Consider the following 24572-nt stretch of genomic DNA (forward strand, 5'->3'; position numbering starts at 1 on the left):
TCATGGCCCTTAAAAATAAATAAATTACAATACACCATATGTTTAACCATTTTTTTTTACAGTCCAGATTCAAGGTCCAGACTGATATAATTTTGATTCCTTGGCCGGGAAGGAAGGTGCAAACCAGGTGATGATTCATACCCTAGATAGGTCATAGGTCATGCCTGATATATATATATATATATATATATATATATATATATATATATATATATATATATATATATATATAGTGTGTGTGTGTGTGTATGTATAGTTTTTTTTTTGTAGTTAGAAATCCCCGTAACCGCAGTTTAAGACGTGATTCTACTAACGGTCGATAATAATAATTGCCAATTCCTGCCGTTATATTAAATGCACATAATCTGCGAAAACCATTAGAGATTAGACATTAAGTGTATTTACTGTACTGCTGATTATAAACTATAGACAGGGCGTGTCATCTCTGGTTGTCTAACAAGACCCTCTTGGCGCCTTGAAGGTTCGGACAGGTAACAGAGCAGCCTGTATTTGAAGATTTTTCGTCTTGGAAGAAATCATTCTTATTTTAAATGTTTTATCATGAGCTTTGGTTTTCGCAAATGCCGTTGCAAAATCTATGGTCGCTATGCAAATATTCCCCCACGTGGATCGATAACATAGATTGGACTGGATATAATTACTGCATGTAGATGAGTTTGTAAAGTAATGTAAACCACAGACTCGCCTTTAAGACAGTAATTACTGGATTAACTCAAGACATTGAATAGCCTTAATAAATTAAAGTCAGGACTAAGGCAATAAATCGATAATGTTACATTAAATTTATCGTTCCAGATTCGTTACTTTTTATCCATAGAATGGGATACAAAATGTGAACTTAATTTGGTAAGTGCTTGGAGTGCATAGAATGCTTTATTGATCGGAGAGAGAAGCTTTAAAGCCAATGCAATCGAAAGGAGGGAATTGTGGGATCTAGCAATAGCTGGTAACTCGGAGCAACTGTTCCCAACCCGTCGTGACAAATCAGCTGTTCAGTATTCGTGGAGAGTTAGTAGAAGGAAGGTGTTGTCGCGTTTACTCTGTGTTTGGGTTTGTTTGTTAGTCCCCAGTTTACCCTTGTTTTCGGCACTGGCTGAATGATTATAGCAACTTAGTGACTACTTGAGGAAAACGAAAAGAAAGGTCTAAAAAACTGTAAATATTTTCCCGTAGAACTCGCGACAGAGCACAGTCAAACAGCGAAGGTGGCTCCTTTGTTGACGATCTCAAGAGTTAGCAGGTGAGTGTTGTGGTTGTGTTTCCCTTCTCCGAAATTCTGGTTGGTTGTGGGTATTGCAAGCCATCTTTCTCTGCCCAGTTGTTCCCAGCGTAAATATTTTAAGTTAGAATCAATGACAATTATAGACCAGTGATTACTCAGGTCGAGAATCAGCCATGGCTTGCAAAATTTTGCGACGTAGGTCAACCCTGTCTTAAAAAAGAGGTCGCGTTTAGAAGTGACCCCTGTGACATAGGCCTGGGCTATGCTTAGCACCCTGGGCTCTGATTTGTGGGCGTTTGTTTTTTACTGTTTTGTGAAATATAATCAAGAAAAGGTGCAATTAATTGTAGTTGTGTACATTTTCAACCCAAGGGCTAATGCCTCAGGAAAACACTGGTCAGGATGACCATTAGGTTATAGAAAATTCACGTTAATCAGTTCAGCGAAATAAGTTTCATTAATTTGTATTATTTTAATAAAACAAAGTTAAAACTACACTTGGAAAGATAATAATGGCAGAAGAACGTATCTTCAAATTTGCATATCGTTTCAGGTCATGATTGAATTAAGAGGCTATACTGTCAACATGCATTTGAGCCAGTTTAATAAAGAAAGAAATCGAAGTCATCAACCGTTACAACTCATAGGCTTATGGCCCATGTTGCACATAAGAAACATTTCTACCTGTAGGGATTGCCATATATATATTTTTTCCATAATGATGGAAGCTACCATGCATCTTCTCTCTCTCTCTCTCTCTCTCTCTCTCTCTCTCTCTGTACGGTCGAATAACAGGAAAATCACAATTTGCATAGTAATTAGGTGGAGATTAGATGTAGGCCTAGTATTTCTTTCCTTGCTTTTACATGTTTTGAATCTGCTCCGCGTACCAGCATTTGTTCAGAAAATTTTGCCGTCATTGTGTGAACATCTGTCATTTATAGTTAGTTAGGAATGTGATTTAATAGCAGTGAATAAATTAGTCTTATTTCCAGTATTGGTTAGAAACGGAGTAGGATATCTTAACGGCAATTTTTGTATCAGTTAGGCTCTAACTTCACAACAGTAAGGTGGCTAGAAAATATCGAAGGAAAAGCTAATTAGTTTAATATTTGATATTCTCTTAATCAAATGATCGGCTATGAATATTTCACATTATTAACCTAACGATGTACAGGATGATAACCTTTCCTATTTGGGGTTTCGCGAAACCATTGATGGATATGAAAGTAAAATTCTCGGGGAAAAATAATGGTTGGAGCGAATAATTCAGTAAGCGGATCTTCATTCTGTGCATTATCCCCAGGTATGAAAGGCCTGAATCCTAATTAAATTTATTAATGTTCAGTGTGGATTTTCTATGAATTGCAATTGAAGTACTTCAGTCCTTGGGGAAATTGTTTCTCATCACAAAATGCGATTTTCCCAGTTTCTTTTCGGTATCGGAATTTAACTTGAGAACTGTTAAGCATGTTTTCTCTACGAGTGATGGTTATTGTATGCAACCGGCTGTCGAGTTTGACTATAATTATGGGGGAAAACCTCAGACATCCTCAAAAAGTAGGTGTTCCCAAGGGGAAGTACGAAGTTCCCCTTCCAAGTACATTGAGATACTTCACCACAGGATAAGCTGTTATATTAGGCGAGGCAGTCGTTTTGATGTAACGAATACAGCTGTTTCACCAGGACTGATAAAATGAGTTTTTGTTTTTCCACTGGGTTAGTTCGTATGGATAATAAGGCTTTCGAGTTAACGTACTTCTTAAGTTTACCGATGTGTGTGGGTACGTTTATCAGGTCTGCATTGAATTTGAAGGAGCTTGTCGGTATAGGTGAAGTACTTAGTGTCGATCTTTCGGCATTATCCTGCATTTGATCATTAGTTCTCAGGTAGTTCGCTTGGGTGATTCCCAAGGTGTACAAAAGATTGGCTGATGGTCATAAATGCGAGTAAGAGGTGATATGTGAGCAAACGGAGGATGAAGTATACACTGTATATATATATATATATATATATATATACATATATATATACATACATATATATATATATACATATATATACATATATATATATATACATATACATACATATACCCTCTGTATATATATATATACATATATATATACATATACATATATATACATACATATACATATAACATACCTCACAATATGTATATATATATATATATATATATATATATATATATATATATATATATATATATATATAAATTATTAGGTATCATACTTACTGAGAACCCCCTCCAAGGTATATATATATATATATATATATATATATATATATATATATATATATATATATATATATATATATATATATTATATATATATATATATATATATTATATATATATATATATATATATATTGTGTGTATGTATAATCATGTATATATATTTCTGTACTTGTATTCGTCATTTGTTTACCTCTTTCTGCGTTCTACTAAGCAGTTTTTCTCATGAAAACTCCATTATTTTTGGCATATTAGTATGGCTATTTCTGTCTTGTTTCCTAATGCTACGCATCTTTATAGGTTACAGTGTTAGTTACCACGTCATTCACTACTTTTCTCACGTCATTCACTACTTTTCTCTGCTGTCACAGAATAGATTGGTTTTTCATTCTTTTTGCACAGGTGCTCACTACTCGTTGAGATTAAACCGGCTATATGCCAGCACGGGCTCCTGCTCGTTAAGCGTCTCGCTAAACGCACTATAATCGCCAAACCATCAGCTTTACCCCTATCCACGTGACATTGGCACCGAGTGGCTACACATATTATTTAGATGGTTTAGCTCGACTCTCCCCTTTAGAGTTAAGGATTTTGACACGGTGGGTTGGTTAAACTAGAAAATTGTTGTGGAAAGTGCCATTTTCAGTTGAAATTTATGACTATCTTGTGTCTGGTTTCAGACCGATGTGGGTACGGGCTGATGGTCCTCTACCTCTACTGGTTTTTGTGAAGTGGATTCGTAACAGGCAGTTCTTAATAAAAGACCGAGATACCCGATCTCCGACAGTTGTTAGTTGAATGTTAGAATAACCTTGAAAATTAGCAGTGAATGACACGGCACATTTATCAGTTTTTTTCTATTTCTAGAGGTAAATTATAACTTTTTAAATTGAGAAGATATAGTCCATGGAATGATGGAATACTCTAACCTTTGTTGGGTTATCAGAGCATCAAACAACACACTTCTAGGCTTACTAACAACCAGTAACTGTTGCCGGGCTTATTCAAGATAACGAGTTTTATAAGTAAGGCCTTTTTGGTAACCAAATCAGACAGCATTGTAGTTTTGCCTTTCATCTCTCAATAATTTTTTTTTTTATCGACGTAACCAGTTGATTTAAAGTGGCTGTCAGGAAGCAAGTGTCTCTAGGATCAAGGTACTGATATAAATAGATTCAAGGTACTGATGTAAAGGCTTAAATGTCAAATTTTCCAGTTTCCTTAAGAGGCCACTCTTGAAGATGGAAATTGGTCTTCAGTTGTTGCAAACTTTCCTTATACGATCCGTTTAAGTCGGTACAAGCAAGTACCTTATTGCATAATTGCAGCTCATCTGAAAACAAAAATTACCTGCAGCGAGAGGAGCAAAGACTCCAGACATCTTTTTAAATACTGTCAAATATCCGTCTGGATCTTCTCCACCCCAACACTTGGTTACCGGGACCACTGTTTTTTTTTTTTTTTTATTCCAGAACGAAATACAAATTCTGCGAAAAGTGGCTGTGGACAATAGGGCCCAAATGGAGAAGTTTCTCAGCTGAAGAATGTTGAGCCTTAAGCATACCTTAGTTTAACCAGACCACTGAGCTGATGAACAGCTCTCCTAGGGCTGCCCCGAAGGATTAGATTTATTTTACGTGGCTAAGAACCAATGGGTTACCTAGCAACGGGACCTACAGCTTATTGTGGAATCCGAACCACATTATAACCAGGAAGAAATTCCTCTAATTCTTCATTGGCCGGTCGGAGAATCGAACGCGAACCCAGCAGAGTGCTAGCTGAGAACGATACCCACCAGTCCAATGGGGAACTACAGTATGTTGAGCCTTAAATGACCAAAATAAGTACCGTATCTGAAGGTCGTCTTTATGATTGGTGAACAGTTTACGTTACCCGTTATAAAATCTTAAAAGAAAGAAGGAATACTGGTTGTCCTAGGATATCAACTTGGAACAATGCGGATGAACCATGCTATTTCTTTAGTTGACCAGTTCCAGCTCTGTTGCACCGTGAGAACGAAGCTAGCAGTTTAGTTTATTCCCGCAACCTAGCCGAACTATTTAAGTGTATTCAACGGTTCCAGGTTATGAGTAAAATGTGTAAGGTAACAACCCACAATAGGCAGCCCATTTAACAGGATGCAAAGTAATTCCCTTGAAGATGAAGCGTATGTGGCTTTCGCATTACACTTGCAAATAGCTGATGTTGGCGCACGATGGCAACTAAACACAAAAAGGCCGTGTATTGGAATTTGTCATAGCCCCGTATACACACAAATATACTTGGTGATACATTTTTTTAGTGGTAAAAGTTACATACCAAAAGGATATATACCAAATGTCTCATTAAAAAAAAAAAGGCGAAAAACTAAAGAAAATTCATGTATTCAGTAACTCGTTATGAAAAGTTGCCTTTGTTAGTGTTTTTAGGTTGATTAGAACATATTTGATACTAGTCAAGTTGCCATACTCTGAAATCCACTGAACATGGAGAGAGAGAGAGAGAGCAATATTTAGATGTGCTAAGTATTGGTGAAGGACCTGCAAGAACTAAGTATCAAACATTGTTGTATAACCATTTTAGTATTTTATAAGCATAATTCGTGTCAGTGGTGCTACAAATCATTCTTCACAAATAGCCCGTGTGAAGCTGGATTTACTGTGTTGTTTTTGTTTTGTAGAAATCGTGTGTGATAGGAAATTCAGTACTTCAGTATTAGGCTAATTATTGTAAAGAATTTTATGACAAACTATAAGTTAATTTTTACTTTCAGAAGTAATGAGTTTTCATGTTGGCTCAGTTTGCGTGCTTCACTATGTATCGACATTTGCGGGGTTTTCTTCTTCTCGAATTTCCCGTAGCTGGGGTAGTGCCGTCAGTGCAACTTACGCGGTGCACTGTAGGCGTTACTTAAGGTTCTGTGCAGCGTCCTTTTGACCCCTAGCTGCAACCCCTTCCATTCCCTTTACTGTACATTTGTTCATATTCTCTTCCATCATACTCTCCACCCTCTCCTAACTATTGTTTCATAGTGCCAGTGCGAGGTTTTCCTCCTGTTACACCTTTAAAACCTTTTTACTCTCAATTTCCCTTTCATCGATGAATGACCTCATAGGTCCTAGTGCTTGGCCTTTGGCCTAAACTTTACCATTCCATTCCTCTCAATATCCCTGTACCACTGGTTGATAGTAATCTGAGAGATGTTTAGGGGTCATGCTTGTACAAATTTGGAAAATCTCACAGGGAGATCAATGCAAAATTGCACGGTTATTATTATGTCAATGGTGTATTTCACGGGGCTTTAACTGATCAGGCTTGTGTTTTTGAGGTTACGTTTGATGGAGATCGAAGGAACTCCCAGGTCGATTGGAAATCCGCTTCTAATCCCAGTTAGGTAAAGGAGCTTAATCGAAGCGATTAGTGGACCACAGTCACACCAACTCGAGACCTTGAGTCACACAATTTCGTCCTGTAAAGCTATAGGCTCTCGGAGGAGTTAAGGTTAAACAGGGCACAAATGCATATCAGTTGCATTTTCTGAAGTTAGTCAAGATGCATCGATTGTGTTGTTGATAAATAGTCAAGCTTTGTTAGCTCTATTAACTAGGAAGTGTAAGTATATCCTAGTGCACATCGACCTCTCTCTCTCTCTCTCTCTCTCTCTCTCTCTACCTCTTCTCAACTTGCCTTTTATATATAAATGACAAAGTCTTACTTCGTCTTATGTTTTTTTTCTTCGATCATGCTTTCTCTTAATGCCAAATTTCCTTTTAGGAAATATGGAGGAAGAAAAAGTTGCCCACTGGAAAAAGAAAGTCCCGAACGCACCTCTGAATTCTGATAACCTGAGGAGAAAACTGAAGTTGCCTTAATAAAACAGGCCCCGGTTTGTGGATCCACGATATATGGAGTATTCTGTGCTTACACTAGCTTCGGCTGTTCTCGACTCTTCTCTGAAAACAAAATCCTAACGCTACCTGGGTCACGCGGGTTGACCCATGGCCACCGTTGACCTGACCCGGCCTTCTTTCCCCATTGTATTTATAATTTATAGCCGCACTCGCGTGTTAGGAAAAATACAAATTTTTTATTAATTTGGTATTTTTAAAGAGTTATACGATATAAATCGATCTCAGTTGAGCAGTAGTTTGGTATAATTTGGGAGGGATTGGGCGCTTTATAAGGGTAGTTATTGATTTTTAGATAAAATGGAGCCTTTGAAGATAGTTATGATTTTAATATCGTGTGCGGTTTCTCTTTGTTATTGAAAACGGCCGCAGTAAGAGGCGAAGTATGAGTGTCTTTTAGATTTGACCACATGCAGATAGTAGAATGTAATAAAGTCCGGATGAGGAGAGGGAGAGTAGGTCGGGTAACTCTCGTCAGCAATCTCGTTCCTATATTTACCGAGTGGAAGAGTCTAATCCAACATCATCCTTTGCTTCCCCGAAACCGCCCTTAGATCTCATGGAATCTAGAACAAAATGGACCCCCCTTCCACGCTCGAAAAAATCACGTTTGTATTCTGGAGAACTTCACTGTTTAATGTTTTCTTTCCATTTACTGATCGGCTTTGGAATTCTCCTCCTCCTTGCATTTTCACAGACTGATAGTTCGCATCCTTCAGGAAGTAGGTTCATCACTTTCTTTGGGGTCCTCCTTGGGGTGGCGTGTTTCCCACAGGTGTGGGCGCCAGAGAAGGGCGTTCAGGTCAATTGTTCACGCGCTTCACGTTAGTATACTTGCGGACTGGAACTGTCAGTTAATATAAACAAGTAAACAGTGCGCCGAAGTTTCTTCGGCGCAATCGAGTTTTCTGTACAGCGCATAATCAAGGCCACCGAAAATAGTTCTATTTTTAGGTGGCTTCGGTATAATGCTGTATGAGGCGCGGCCCATGAAACTCAGCCGGCCGTGGTGGCTTGTGTTGTTGAATTGCCAGGAGCACGATTATGGCTAATAAAATTAAAACCACTGAGGCTAGAGGGCTGCAATTTGGTATTTTTCATGATTGGAGGGTGGATGATCAACATACCAATTTGAAGCCCTCTAGCTTCAGTAGTTTTTAAGATCTGAGGGCGGACAGAAAAGTGCGGACGGACATACAAAGCCGGCACAATAGTTTTCTTTTACAGAAAAATAAAAAAGGCATTTACTCGTATCACCATAACCAGTAAAAGATATTTACTCTTCTGATTAGTATTTTGAGTTTCTGCTGCTCTTGCTAGTTTGTTAATAGATCGACAGTATCTCAACCTACCGTGTAGATACAGCGTAATCTATGGCTAATATGACTATAAACTATTTTGTGTTAAATCAGAATTCCATCTAATAAAGGGTGCCAATGAAAACACAAAAGAGGGTAGATTTTCCAGCCTTATATTTCGGAAACAACTGTTTCCCTCAACTGACAGGTAATCTTCCAGATGAGGGAAACAGTTGTTTTCCAAATTTAAGGCTATATTTATTTATTTATATTTATTATATATGTAATATATATATGTATAATATATGTATATTACACACACACACACACACACATGAAATTATAGGATCTGCTTAATTCTTCCAAGACCAAGGAAATTGGACGGGGCAAACTTAACGGAATTTCCTTGTCATGAAGATGAAGTGAGAGTCTGTTGGCGACTTTAGCCTTGGGCATCAAAGTCCGCTAGAATGTGCTTGCTGTACGTTGCGGCGGAGAGGGTTCAAATCTGTGTGGGTGTATTGTAAGGATTCGTGTTGATCCTTCCACCAGCTTTTGTGTTTTCTTTATTTGCGGACAGGTCAATTTCATTGCATTATTCATGAATCCAGTGTTTCATGCACCCTTGGAACTAAAACACACACACACACATATATATATATATATATTGTGTGTGTGTGTGTGTCGTATATCCTGTCAACTGCTAAAAACGTTTCATATCAGCAGCTTTATACATCCTATAAAAATCCCAAAATTTATATATATATATATATATATATATATATATAAAATATATATATATATATATATATATATATATATAGAGAGAGAGAGAGAGAGAGAGAGAGAGAGAGAGAGAGAGAGAGAGAGAGAGAGAGAGATAGCTCCTTTATGCATTTCCCTTTATTTTTAACATGACTTTGCCTCATGTCCTACCCTACTTCTTCTCGTGTTACCGAGAGGGACTGCAGATTTATCTGGGCCCGGCACCCCGCGATGGTAACGTCGCATACCTGTTATCATCCTCTCGTCCAAGGGGGTAGGGTCTTGGCAAGAATAGCAACTTGGTCCATATAAATAACTTGGGTGCATCATCCTTCTCTTTTATCAGGATCCTACAGCATGGCTTTGCTACGACAGTTTCAAGTGAGATGTGGTGGTATTTTTTTTATATTTTTGCTGCCTAAGCGGGTTTTAACGACTTTTCATACATTTATGATTTTAATCTTTATTACATGTGAATCAGCAATAGTTTTAATATCCGACTTCTTAGATCTAGGTATGAGGGCCAACGGTCCTTCCCCCCCCCCCAACATTCATGATTCCCTCTAATGGTTGAACGTGTTTGTGTGGGTTTGTGTTGGTAGCTGAGGAGATGGGCACTTTCCTTACGGAGCACGTCTAATGCTGGTTAACGGTGAAATGGGATGTAGTTCAGTCGACATACTCATCAGAGAAGGAAGAGTTTCACTTCGTTTGTTAGTGATTTAGCCGAGGTAACCCTTTACTTAACCACCTCCCTCCCTCCCTCCCACCAGTGCGCTGCCACTTTGGGATTTCCTATGTACTGATGAGTGAAGAAGTTTGAAGCTTTCAGTTGCATTGAACTTTGTCTTGGTACTGGCCCTTTCTCCTTGAATTCTGGTCGGAAATTATGTGCTCTTTCACTGTCTTACTTCCTCATTTGAGACGCCATCGTAATCTTTCTCGTTTCCTTGAAATCTTGAACATCCCCCCCCCCACTCTCCGACCAGCATTACTCCACCCCAAGCTCTCTCCCCACAGCCTTACCATTTCTCTCTCCTCTCACTTCATGGCTCGTGTCTAACAGCGAGGCGAAGGGGCGTTGAAACAAACGGGTCTTTGTTATTAAGAAAGTTATAAGATTGACGACCTTACATCGGGTTTAGTTTGTCCCTTTCTGGCAAGAAGTTCGTAGCGGTGTTTCTTGAACTAGGCGGAGGTGGTTTGACCTTGTTAAGTTAGATAGGTGTGTCAGCTGTTGGTTGGGTTAGTTGAGATGCGATTGTTGTTAATTGAGATAAATTTGAGTATAATCTTTAGCTTGCCGATGTTATCAGCTAATGGTTGGCGTTTACAAAACATAGTTAATGGGCTACGTACTCGGAGGTTGATTTTTGTCACGTAGAATTGTCGCGAGAATTACTAAAGAGAACTATGTTAATGGCTGGGTAAAGTATATAGTTATCTTTGTACACACACACACACATACGCAGGCGTTGTATAGCTTTGCGAAAAGTTAATCTCCATTGATTTCATCAGTAAGTTGTATTATATTTTGTGGTATTTAATATTTGTTACTGAGAAGTAAGCCATTGAATTTATTTTTTATCTGTTTATTTCTTTTTTGAGACAACGTGGATTGGTTAAGGTGTCTAAGTTATAAATCTGACAGGAGAGTTCATCTTTAGAATGAGAAAAATACATAAAAAGAAAACTACTGTATAATGCTAAAATGAAATAATTAATATATATATATATATATATATATATATATATATATATGAATGTATGTATGTATGAATATGTATGTATATATAATGATATTGTTCTTGATTTAGTTTTCAATAATGGTGTGTATGTATATATAGTTATATATATGTACACACACACACATACACATATATATATATATATATATATATATATAATATATATATATATATATATATATATATATATATATATATAAATTATATATAAATAGTTATAGTCTTGTAACATACCATTGCAGAGTATCAAAGTCCAAGAACAATGTTGTTTTGTTCCGTGCGTACCGTTGCCATCCACGAATAGAAAATAGAAAGGAGAAATTATCATGTATCGAATTTATGTATATGTCTACCGCATTTTACCAGCATACGGCATTTGCAATTCATTGAAGTCTTCCTGAACAGCACAACGCAGCCTGACTGACAGATTATTGTGCGTGTTTGTATTTAGGTCCCAAGCGTAATCATGTTTGTTTTATTTTGGCCTGTTCCATTATTTTTAAGTTAGATTTATTTCGCGATGGAGTTTCACACACTACCAAGAATGTGAATACTTGGGGTCATTTTGCATTATTTGCCTTTTGCAGTTCTTTAAACAGTTGTCTGTTGAAGCTTGTGTACAGTATTCAGATTTTTTTCTTCAGCATATCTACGGTCCTTTGGGATTAATACAACTGGAAAGTGACTTGCGTGGGAGGTAGTCCCTGCACGTCCTATATATTTGTACGAAACATTTTGATTTTTAAAACTTGTTTTTACACAACTTTCTGAAGGAAGACAGAACGTTCGCGGTATAGATTAGGAGTCTCAAATGAATAAGAATGCATTCTCCCATTGTTATCTCAATCTCTCTCTCTCTCTCTCTCTCTCTCTCTTCCTCTCTCGTAGGGTAGGGCGTCAGGGCACCTCGTGCGTGCACTCAGGCCATAATCTGAGGTTCTTTGCAGCGTGCCTTCGGCCTCTAGCTTCAAACTCCCTTTCGTTTCTTTTACAGTACCTCCTCTCATATTCTCTTCCACCTTTACTTTCCACCCTCTCTAACAATTGACTCACAGTGCAACTGCGAGGTTTTCCCTCCTGTTACACCTTTCAAACCTTACTGCCAATTTCCTGTTTCAGCGCTGAATGACCTGATCATAGGTCCCAGTGCTTGGCCTTGGCCTAAATTCTATATTCAATTCAATTCTCTCTCTCTCTCTCTCTCTCTCTCTCTCTCTCTCACAGTTTGTGTGTTTGTGTGTGTGTGTACGCATACATGAACGTGCCAAGTCTGTTCGTGATAATGAATAAACTAAAGTTCATTGCAGGGCAATAGTAAATAAAAAAAAGGGAAAGGCCATGTTGCTGGCGCTTTCATCAATATTAGATAAACACCAGGGTACAAAATGTCTCTTGTTTGTACCCTGATGTGTACCTAATTTGCAAGAGAGGTCTCGGTACCTGGTCATTCAGTTGCAGGGATGCATGTGCTTTGTGCAGACAGACAGGTAAATGTAGACAAAGATCAATAGTAAATGAGAAATTAGTTGGAAAAGATATAATATGTAATACTTATAACATTACATATATATATTGTGTATATATATATATATATATATATATATATATATATATATATATATATATATAGAGAGAGAGAGAGAGAGAGAGAGAGAGAGAGAGAGAGAGAGAGAGAGAGAGAGAGAGAGAGAGAAGGTTAGCTCGGCTTTTATTTTTACCACATAAGATATTAGTACTCAGCAACAGCCGTGTTAACTGATGGGAGTAGCACGAGTGCGAACTATGGCCCTTGCAAACGTGAGGAGATTGCTATACCACTCATCCACTACGCATATTTGAACACAGACTACATCTATGTTCTGAACATGGGGTTAGGTAGGCATATAGAAAAGAGTGCTTTTATACCTATTGATAATCTTGTTGCGTGACAAGTTACCTTGGCGTGAAATCGGCCAGTAGCACGTTATTGTTTTTATAGCTCTGCGGTGCGAATATTTGTTACCAATGTAGGCACAAGTAAGCTACACCGCTCACCCCCGGTGCACTATTTCAACTGCGAGGTTGCCATTCTGTTACACCTTTCAAACCTTTTTACTGTCAGTTTCCGTTTCAGCGCTGAATGACCTCACAGGTCCCAGCACTTGCCTAAATTCTATGTTTTATTGTATTCTACACCGCTCACTATGGTGTTTTGACATGCAAAGGATGTAGTCTGTTTGATTAAGCAGATAGGAAGGAACGAGAACTCGTTTGTTCAAAAAATCAAGAATGATGCAGCCAAGATACACTTACGTCTGGCTGGTATTAACCTTCGTCCGAACCATCAACCATCAGACTGAGGCATTCGGCGCTTACGGCTACGCAAGACCTTTTGAAGACCGGTACTTGGTATGGGTATATCCAGTCACCCATTTGGTGGAACCACCATCTTCAACGGCAAAGAAAGGTGTCAGAGGGGCTAGTTCTAGCGGCAGTGCCTTTGTGTATTTAGATTGGTGAATTCTAGATACGTACGTATCACATTCGTTGTCGTGAGAGATTAGATAACCGTTAAGATATTCCAGAGCATAAAAGAATATATATATATATATATATATATATATATATATATATATATATATATATATAAAAATAATCCATACTCAATCACTTTCGTGGGATCGAATCTGTACTTTCAATTGAATGGCAAGGGTGCAACCCACCTGTGTGGGTCAGTTGGTAGCGCCTTTGCCTTTCAGTTGAAATACCTGTGTGATCCTGATATGAGTAAAATATATATATATATATATATATATATATATATATATATATATATGAGATAGGGCTATGCTGTAGATATGAATAGGCTATATCTTAACTTAACGCTGGATTTTGTGCATAGCTTGCAATGAGGCTGGAGGAGGGCCTCATTTCAAAAAGTTGCTGAGAACCGGAAGGCTAACACATTTTGCAGCCATCTCCATTGAGGGGAAATTCCCGGCATATAGTTTTGATATATATAATTAAATATATATGTATAAATAATTATATATATATATATATATATATATATATATATATATATACCCAGTATATATGTGTATATATATATCGTACATAGCCTATATATAGGCTACACATATGCATACCTGTTTTATATATATGTGTACTAAGTAAAAGCATGTATGTGCATCCAGAACAATATTTAATATTCAGTTATTATGAAATCTCTGTGATCATGTAAGGACATGATTGTTTAGTTTTCCTTTTTGCCGTAAAAGGTTAGAATTTGCTGACGCTACTCTAAAATGAATTTTCTTTTTATCCTTAGGAGTGTTCAAGGCGAAGGGGATACACCATCTAACAAACCGTTCAATATAATCAATGAGTAAATGGCTCTAGGAGCCACTGCTGCCAATCGCCGGGTCTTTTATCTGTGGACGTTTCGTTTACGATCTCCCAAATCTCTCTCTCTCTCTCTCTCTCTCTCTCTCTGTGATTGTCAGGTTGCCATTTTGTCTGAGCAAAGAGACGGCGGGGTGAATGCGCTCCGGGCGAAACTCAAATTAAGGAAATTTAAACTTTTTTCAGGTCATTTTCCTTCCTAAGTAAATTGTTTAAATGAATGTACAGAGTACGGTATATATTTATTCTCTTTAAGTTCATATTTCTTTTTCTCTTTACCTCTTCCTTTTGAATACTAGAAGCGTGTTCTATGGAGTTTTATAATGAAAATGAACCGATTCATTGGTTATTATTTGTGATTGTACTTGTCCATTCTTCTTCGGGAGTTGAGGTGTTCGTATATTTGTCGATGATGATGGTTTACTTTTGATAACGATCTTCAGGCCGATGTATTTTCATTGTCATAATTAATGTTTTTGCCGTAGTACTTTAATGAGTGTTTTCTAATTCAAGTTAGTGAATAATTTTTCTACCTTAAATTTTGCATATGCTTACGTTTATAAAGATTGTTCCTAACTATAATCGCTGACTATAAGAAAATATTTTCATGTCTTTTCATACTCAGAGGTAAATTACTGATGATGCACGAAATTGCGTTTGTAAAGTAGGAAAATAGTTTTACTTGTGACCATTCCTACATTTAATGTTGTCATATTCCCAGCATGGTGGCTGGCCTGATGAACGACCATTATAAACTATAATTTTCTTTTGCTGCTTTCTTTTTTTGTTGATAGCACCACATTGCTTTCGCCTTTCATGTTTCTCTGTTGTTTCTACCAAATCTGCGGCGTATTTTTGTTGAATGTGCAATTATCAGTTTTCCTTCACAGATTTGCTGACATAATCTGCTTGAATTATATTTTTGGGTTGTTTGCAAGTCCCTGTTCTGTCGGAAGATATGGTCTGGTTACAGTTCTGTTTGAGTTCGTACCGTGGATCTTAAAAGTTTGTCCAACAATATCTTTTGATAGATGATCCAACTAGATTTAAAAAGTTCCCTCGGAAAAATTGATGTAGGACGCCAAGGTCCATTATCTTAGGAAAGTTTTTTCCTTCCTAAGCTTGATAGGTAGATAACAGCAAATTTTCAGTATTAGATTGGTTAGCCTTTAATCTTTAATTTCATGCATGTTATACTCACATACATAGGGTACACATTATCTCTCTCTCTCTCTACTCTCTCTCTCTCTATCTCTCTCTCTATATATATATATATATATATATATATGAGTATATATATATATATATATATATATATATATAGTATATATATATATATATATATATATACTATATATATATATATATATATATATATATATACATATATATACATATGAAACACTATGAAACACTGTAATTGGGCAGGCATGGTATAATTTCCATTTAAGTCAATGTTAAGAATCCGAATAGGAAATGAAATTAAGAATTCCAGCTGTAATTACGAGCTCTCTTGTTGTATACACGTGTCTTTGTATACAAAGGTTTGTGGATATATTTATTCAAGGCGTCCTGCTTTCCTTTAGTGTTTTGTTGTTTTGAATCTCACGTGAATCCCCGCAAGCCATCCTTCTGCTAAGGGTTTTAGAAGCTCTCGGTGTGATAAGCCGAAGGGGAGAGAGAGAGAGAGAGAGAGAGAGAGAGAGAGAGAGAGAGAGAGAGAGAGAGATTGGGGGTGAGGGGGACGGGTGTTAGCTAACGCTCGGAGCTTCTTTGTTTGGATCGAAACTTCCCGCGCGGTGCCAGCTATCACTTGATTAACGAGCACCCTTTTCCAGTCGTTTTCTACGGAACTCCCACCAGCAATGACGCATGGGAACCTTTTAGACCCATTTAGGGCCGAAGTTCTGTAATTACTAGTTGCTGGAAAAATTGTCGTACGGTTTGTTGTGTGCTCAAACTTCAGCGATTAGAAATCCGGGAAGAAGAATCCATGCCGGTAGAGTAACTGGGCGAATCAATATGGGAGATGCTGTAGCAATGTTGATGACATTAAAGCACTCTGGAGAGGAGAGTCGTGTGTTGGGAAGCTTGGTGTCACTTCCTTTGTGTGTTTGATTGTTTAGTAGGTTTTTTTTTTATTCCTTTCTTACGGCTTCTGCTATGTTTAATGCGAGTGTATTCTTGTATGATTTTTGAGTGACAGAAATCTTGTAATTGGGATCTTAATTTGTTTTCCTTTCTGTTGTTCTTTTTATGTTGACTGTATCGTTTCAATTATTGACATTCTGCCGAAATCTTTCATTGTTTCACCCCGACGTGCGAAAGAGGCTAAGCTCCATGTTATGGCATCAGGCGTCGTTCATGTGCGAGCGAGCAGCAAGTATCTCTCTGACAATTGCTTTGAAATCAATACGGACGCATCACTCGGAGAGAAGGCATTGAGTAGACTTGCACGGAAATCTTATATCGGGGGTTGGGGAAGTTGGTGAAGCCAGGAGACGCGGTTAATTTTTCTTCTCTGCCAAGGGACTTTTGGGACGACGACAACTCTCGTTAACGATTCATCAGAACCTTTTACAAAGGTTCTTGTTATTGTTTCATTTATTCGTGAAACTCGAACATGGAATTTTAGTATCTCTCTCTCTCTCTCTCTCTCTCTCTCTCTCTCTCTCTCTCTCTCTCTCTGTGACACCTCATGCGGTGCACTGTAGCCATTACTTGAGGTTCTTTGCTAGTACCTTCGGCCCCTAGCTGCAACCCCTTTCATTCCTTTTACTGTGCCTCCATTCATATTCTTTCTTCCATCTTACTTTCCACCCTCTTTTAACAATGTTTAATAGTGCAACTGCGAGGTATTCCTCCTGTTACACCTTTTAAACCTTTTACTCTTAATTTTCCTTTCGTTGCTGAATGACCTCATAGGTCCCAGTGCTTGGCCTTCGGCCTAAATTGTATTCTCTCTGTCTCTCTTTCTCTCTCCCTCCTTGATTGACGACTGTCATGACGAATTGGAGCGGCTTGATAATGGAGCATGCATGCAGCCATTGAAGGCAAATTGTCGCCGAACAACAAATTGCGTTTGTCTACCGATGGAGGCGAACGTTCGATTGTAGGCATGGTACTACATTGGAAGGGAAACAAACTTCAATTGAGCAGCTGTTCCTTTATGAGTCTGTGCTCGTGCTTTCCACCCAGTTTCATGAAGGCATGAAAAGTCGGTTTTATTTATTTTACTCCGTACCTTTGACATATGTTAAGTAAAGTAGAACATTTTCATTATAACGTTAACGTGAAGTAAAACACGCACACGTAGGCTATGTATATATAGTGTGGGGTTGTGCACTTAATTATATACTCTTCTTTTTAAGTTTATCCTAATGATAGAATGAAATGGTTTAATGGCCAGCTACTTGTCTCTAATGCCTATTTTGGGTTCCAGTTGACATATTCATTTTTTTTCATTCTTTGCGGTTGAATGACTGAGATATTTCGAGTATCTGGCTGACAGACCCTTTTCTCATGAGCCATCGTGGAAGTGGTCACACAGCCATTGAAAGAGATGGCATAATGATCGCTTTGTTTGTGAGAGCTAGTGCGAGGTATCTGGTAACTTCCGGAGCGTGTTTCGGAAGAGTTTGTCTAAACTTTGTTGCATTTATTTCACGTCACTTTAGAACGAATCTGCTTTAAAAGCGACATGTTTCCATACAGGCTATGAGGCGTGGTTTTATTTGAATGCAGGATTTTGAGGGGTCTCAAAATTTCAAATTAATACCCACTCTTCACTTCGTCAAATGATCTCGTTTAGACACTGAAGGGCCCACTTTTTTGTCTCTTCGTTAATATTGTTCATTACTGCTACTTGTCTAATGTTGCTTGCCAGTCAGTTTCTTATATGTGCAGTATATGTATGCATATTTTGCTGGCATTAGGAAATTTTCCATGAATGGTAATTAATTGCTAGATCAAAGAACATCTAAGTTAAGTTTGAACTCTCGTTTTTGGCATAAAATCGTCCAGCATTTTGTGCTTGAGAGACATAAAAGGGCACATTTGAGCTTGCAGTTTCGGAAATGGATGTAAACAAGGGGATAGTGACATTTCACAGAGTTATTTCTTTCTGTCTGTTTTCGCAGCCAAAAACACTGTGGCCTTCAGTTGACATTGACAGAATGAAATGCCAGAACCGTGCCATTTAAGAAGGAATTGGACCCTGAAATCAGAACAACCGATGATATTGTAATCTCTCTGAAATCAAATTTGCGGATGGTGTGGTATGATCTTGCCCAAGATTTCATGTGTTTAGCCTAACCAGGTTCCTCGTAATGCGATAACCGTCCATGCTTTAGACAAGAACAAAAGCTCCTCAACAACGTTCATAGCCTATTAGGAAGCCCTTCATAGCGACGTTTTCAATTGGCTGTGTTTAATGTCTCAATAATTTAGTGTTTTTCCACTTTTCGTGCTGTGAAGATGGAAAGTGCCCAAAATGAATGATGCCAATTTCTCTCTCTCTCTCTCTCTCTCTCTCTCTCTCTCTCTCTCTCTCTCTCTCTCTCTCTCTCTTTTCTTACAGGTACAAATTCGAATTATTGCCCACTTCTCTTTTCATTCTGTCTCATGACAAGCCTCAGGCAACAACAGTTTCTAGTCGACGATGGTGGGACTCTCTCTCTCTCTCTCTCTCTCCTCTCTCTCTCTCTCTCTCTCTCTCTCTCTCTCTCTCTGAGCCGTGCTTTACTCGGACGACGTCTGAGACTTCATAGGAAACAGCAGCATCGCCTCGCCTCCAATTGTCTTTTTCCAAGGAAAGATTTTGTCTGGATCTAGTTCGTCTTATCGCCTTGTTAGCTGTTGGGGGTAAAGCTCTCCATCCCTCTGGAAGTAATTGATTTTTACTGGGAGATTCTTCATTTCTTTTGGTTTTATTTCCTGGGGAATGCCTTGTTCCTGTCAATGTTACGAATTAGGTATCTTCGTTATTAGAGTTTTACGTATGTACGTTATTGTGAACATAATCATTTATATATTTATAAATATTTTTATTTTTAAATATTTTTTTTAGTTGAGAGAGAGAGAGAGAGAGAGAGAGAGAGAGAGAGAGAGAGAGAGAGAGAGAGAGAGAGAGAATGTTCATTTTTTTTAGTTGTGTCTTGCGTCTTTTCTAATGTAAAATAAGATTGGAAACAGTCTGTTCTACGCGACAACTCAGCATCAATGCTAGTGCGTGCATGTGTGTGTGTTGAGACTCATTTGTTTGTAGCATTTGTGTGCCAGTCCAAAGTTTATTTTTAAACACAGAGATCAGAGGAAAACAAGACAGTAAGGATGTGTTTTGGACCATGTCCTTGCTCCTCATCTGCTTGTTATCCTAGTTTTGTTATTATTATTTTCCCCATTTCGTTTCATTTTATATTTATAAAAAAAATGTGTAGATATACAGATGATTATCTCTCTCTCTCTCTCTCTCTCTCTCTCTCTCTCTCTCTCCTCGACGTCGGACCTAGACAATGGGCATGTTCTTATTTGTATGGTTCAGCCATACGTCAACAGTAGTGCCGTACCGTAAGGGAGACTGATAAAAAGGACAAGACTCTCATGTCATTTCGCTTTTGTTCGTGTTTTCCCATCGTGCCGTTAGAGAGGCGTCTTTTGTGAGGATACTGCAACATCCCTGACGTCGTGTGACTGCTCCCTAACGGGAAAAGGATTTCTTTTAACGCTTTTTGTGTGGGCTGTTAAGGCCAGACGTTGTTACCTAGTCTTATTTATTTGTATTTTTCTTTTCATTGCTGGTTTGCGCTTTGTTTATTCATGTATCGTAAAAGAGGAAAAACTAAAATACGACGTTACAAGAAATTTTGTTTCGTTTGGCTGCCTTGAAACCATTTGCATTAACAATAGCAGCGCAATATGCGCACATTCTCGCACTGGCACCCATGTATACGATGTGTATCCCTGGACAAATTAAATGCGCATAGTGTTTAATGGTACACACATGCTGCCTGCCATGTCACCAAGGTCGAGTGTCTAATGCACGTTACAAGGAATCTTTTACACCGAACCAGACACCACCGTTGCCAACACTCAGCCCGCCCCACCCAACCCCCCCCCCTCACCAAAACCCACCCCTCCTATTTTCCTCCCTGGGACTGTTTAGAATCCATTTCGGTGTTGGTGCTTGATTCACTTTTCGTTTTCGTTTTATATATTTTTTAAAATTTTATATGGCCAATATTTTGAGGTCTCATTCGACCCATGAGACAAGTCCGTTTTATATATCAATCGAGGTTTATATTTTTTACTCAAATTTATAGCCCCTTCTTTATTTTTACTTGAATTTATAGCCCTTCTTTGTGATAGCTATTTTTTTTTTATTGGCATACCATTACATTCCAAATGCCGGAGTTTTCCTTTTTTTTTTTTTTTTTGAAGACACCGAGAAGAATTTATTATCGGTGTATAAGGGGTTTTGTATTTCTCGTTTGGAGGACCTCGTGTTCGGCCTCCTCATCGAAAGCAGTCGCCCCGAAAATCAGGTCAGAGTCGTCGTCTGCGTTATGAATGAAGAAAGACGTTATAGTTCTTGTTGCGAAATGCCTTTGTACAACTCGCCACGCCTCTCGTTCCAACGAGTAAGAATTACTTTTTTGTCCAATTAAATGTCGACCTGAGTCAGTTTCATTAGTATTTGTGTGAGTGTTCGCTTGAGTACCTTGAGGCAGGTAAGAGAATTGAAACCTAGGAACAATAACGTAAAATTTAATGACACTTCTGTATTAATTTATAGGAAATGTTAAGTTGTTAGAATTTGAGATTTTTTTTTTTTTTTTTGCAATGTGGCAGGCGTTTGTTCAGTGCTCCTCAGTTTTCCACAGACTGAGTATTTAAGACAAGGAAGCTTTCATGTTCACGCCATTTTTAGAAAATTTCCGCCTCCCCCCAGCCTCCATCTTTTATCTGAAATTATCACCTGAGTGTTTGATGAATTCTCTTTTGTTTCAGACACTATCATGATAGACTCACTGCCAGACAGATTTTGGACACCTTCACTTCATTTTGACTCCTTGACTAAAACACTGGACATCCAGACGATTTCTTAGGTTCTCTGATTTATCCAGGGTTTATCGTACTTGCTCTCCACATTACTACACCACTCCTTGGACTTGCTACACATGTAGACTTTTGCGGTGACACACTTAAAATTTTCTGGACTCATGCCACGCTTCCAAGATGTTTGAAGTTTTCCCTCGTTCCTCTAGACTGTTCTGTGGAATTTTCCACACTGCCAGACTATTTCATAAACTCCACACATCTAGACTGCGTAGTGGACTCGCATACTTTGTCCCTCAGCCATTTCAAATACAGTATGGTTTAGTTCGTTTATGTTTTCAGATAGGATGTCGGAAGTGTGGTCAGGAAAAGTTCCTTTCAGTGCTAATATCACTTAACTTGGGGCCAGGTATTCACATAAAACATCTCTTATAACTTTTCTTTGGTTCAGTGAGCCGCCCTATGAGGGTTAAGTATTTGACACAGTGGTCTGGTTTAATTGTGTAATAATGATTATCTTTGATTCAACAGGAAGAGTGTGCAGAGCATCAGAATACCATTTAAATAGGATTGTATTTCTAGAGATGTGTTGATACCTAACTTTCTTGGCCACTTCCATGTCATGTAAATCTTGAAGTACAGTCTGAGTGCCCGTAAATCTCTCAAAGTTCCATATAGTTGGAAAACATGCCTACTATGTGTGAGTGTGTTAGTTTGTGCGAGTGTGTTAGGTTGTGTGTGTTTGTGTGTGGGGGTTGGGTGTGTATATTCCCATTTTCCACAAGTACAGCCAGCTGTTGCGTAGGCTAATTGTACTTAAAATTCGAAGGCAAAATGAAAAGAGAACTATCTTATTCTGAGGGTATCAAATGCACTCAACGTGCGTCGAAAGACCCACATGCTGCGCATGATGAGAGAGAGAGAGAGAGAGAGAGAGGAGAGAGAGAGAGAGAGAGAGTGAGAGAGTGAGAGTCACTAGAATTGGGTAAACAAGCTTTATGTGATAAACAGTTATAAAAATAGATAAAAAGCAATTGGAACCACTAGGCATAAAAATGAATTTGCTTTGATCCTTAATGAAAAAAATATGCGTTTCGTGACCTTTACCATTGAAGAGAAAAACAGGAGCGTGGTGACTTCACGGGTGGGTTACACGTGGTGGATTTTATTTGTTTTTTTATTTTTTTTTTTTAGGTCAGATTGAATATATCTGGCTGTGCCATGTTGAAGGTTGTTGGCTCAGTCGGTAAGGGGGGTTGTTTTAGGGAGGGGGCAGGAGGAAGTCAGACAGTATTCTTCTCTGTGTAGTTTATGCTTTGGAAAATATCGGACGGATGTTTACATTTTCATTTGATTAAATCTGAATCTGTTGGCTTTTGCTGACGGGTTAGGATTGACGTCAGTAACAAGGGATTCACCCGGGTGAAAGAGCGTTCGTATACATACACACTCGCACGCATATTTTATATACATACCTGTATATATAATATAATATATATATATATATATATATATATATATATATTTATATATATATATATATACATATATATATATATATATATATATATATATATATATATATATATATATATATATATATATATATATATATATATATATATATATATATATATATATAATGTATGTGCTTGCGCTGTGAAATTACGGATCAGTGTGTCCTGAGATGGTTTGGACACGTGTAGAAAATGAGTGACGGTAAGATGTTGAAAAATGTCTAAACTCTAATGCTTTTATTGGAAGGTGAGGAAGACCGAAGAAAATGTTGGAAATATGGGTTGGCAAAGGCATTGGAAGAGGAAGGTCATAGTTTCCTGGAAATGCCTCAAAGATGGACGTGAGTTGCGTAGTATGTCTAGGAGGTATCTGTATTCAGCCTTTGAGCTTCTGTGTTGGTATTTGAAGATGTTGAATTTTCCTGGCCCCCAACCCCCAAGTAGATTAGGGATACATATATATATGTATGTATGTATATATATACAAAAAAAAAAAAATATATACATATATAATATACAATTATATATGTATGTATATATATAATATATATATATATATATATATATATATATATATATATATATATATATATATATATATATATATATATATATAGTTTACCGTGTAGTCTTTCTGCTTTTCAGTTCTTTCCTATCTTATTGGCTCCCCAGGAAAATGTATCGGCACGGCATTAATAGAAACGTCATTCGGACCAAATTGTGTGTCGAAGTTAAAAGAATGATCATCACCGTCAGCTCTTATCTCCTCTCTCCTCTCCTCTTTCTCCTCCTCCACTTACCTCTTTACCTCTTCGCCTCCTCCTCCTCCTCCTCCTCCTCCTTCCGAGCTGGAATTGAAATTTGGTGGATGTCCTATTTTCGGGTTCGTGTTCCCCTTTCCTATATTTCGGTAAACGATTTGGCGCCTCCTGCTTAGGCCTAAGCCAGTGTTCATGGCGGAGTCTTGGCCTACTTTGGCGTGGTTTCGGTTCGTCCTTGTGATTGATTGGGACTCTTGATTAATGACGGTTGTTATAATAAAGCTTTACTGGCACCCCAGCAGGTTTGAAGGTGTCAGCTTACATTGTATCTTTTGGTCGGTTTGTATTTAGTTTTTGTCCTTATGCCGTACTTGTCACATTGACATAATTGGTCGCTAGTGACGTTAATGCGGATTAACCTGCCCGGAATCTTTTTTCTATAATTTTATCTGTTACTAAGTTTTGTTTCTAGAGAATTTGTAAGGAGACAGTACGTAGACATAGTTAACTTTGCTGTGTTAATTTAACATTTGGTGTTTTTATAGGACCAGTCTATTCTCAGACATGACGAAATCTTTCTTAAATACATGTCTTTCATATAATGATATTTAGCTTATGAAAGGTTAATATGT

General features: G+C 37.9%; 1 protein-coding gene across 3 annotated transcripts in view; it reads left to right on the forward strand.

The window, feature by feature from the left end:
* Positions 1-1011: 1011 nt before the first annotated feature.
* The window catches only part of Oatp30B (Organic anion transporting polypeptide 30B), a 314617-nt gene continuing 291056 nt past the window's right edge, over positions 1012-24572 (forward strand). The window contains exon 1 of one of the 3 annotated variants that reach the window (XM_067096784.1): positions 1012-1261. The gene's annotated coding sequence lies outside the window, so the exon portion shown is untranslated. The remainder of the gene's footprint in view (positions 1262-24572) is intronic. The other 2 variants (XM_067096781.1, XM_067096783.1) reach the window with 2 other exon arrangements.

This window comes from Macrobrachium rosenbergii, chromosome 53 (genome assembly GCF_040412425.1).
Source record: "Macrobrachium rosenbergii isolate ZJJX-2024 chromosome 53, ASM4041242v1, whole genome shotgun sequence".
NCBI classification, from domain to species: Eukaryota; Metazoa; Arthropoda; class Malacostraca; order Decapoda; family Palaemonidae; genus Macrobrachium; species Macrobrachium rosenbergii.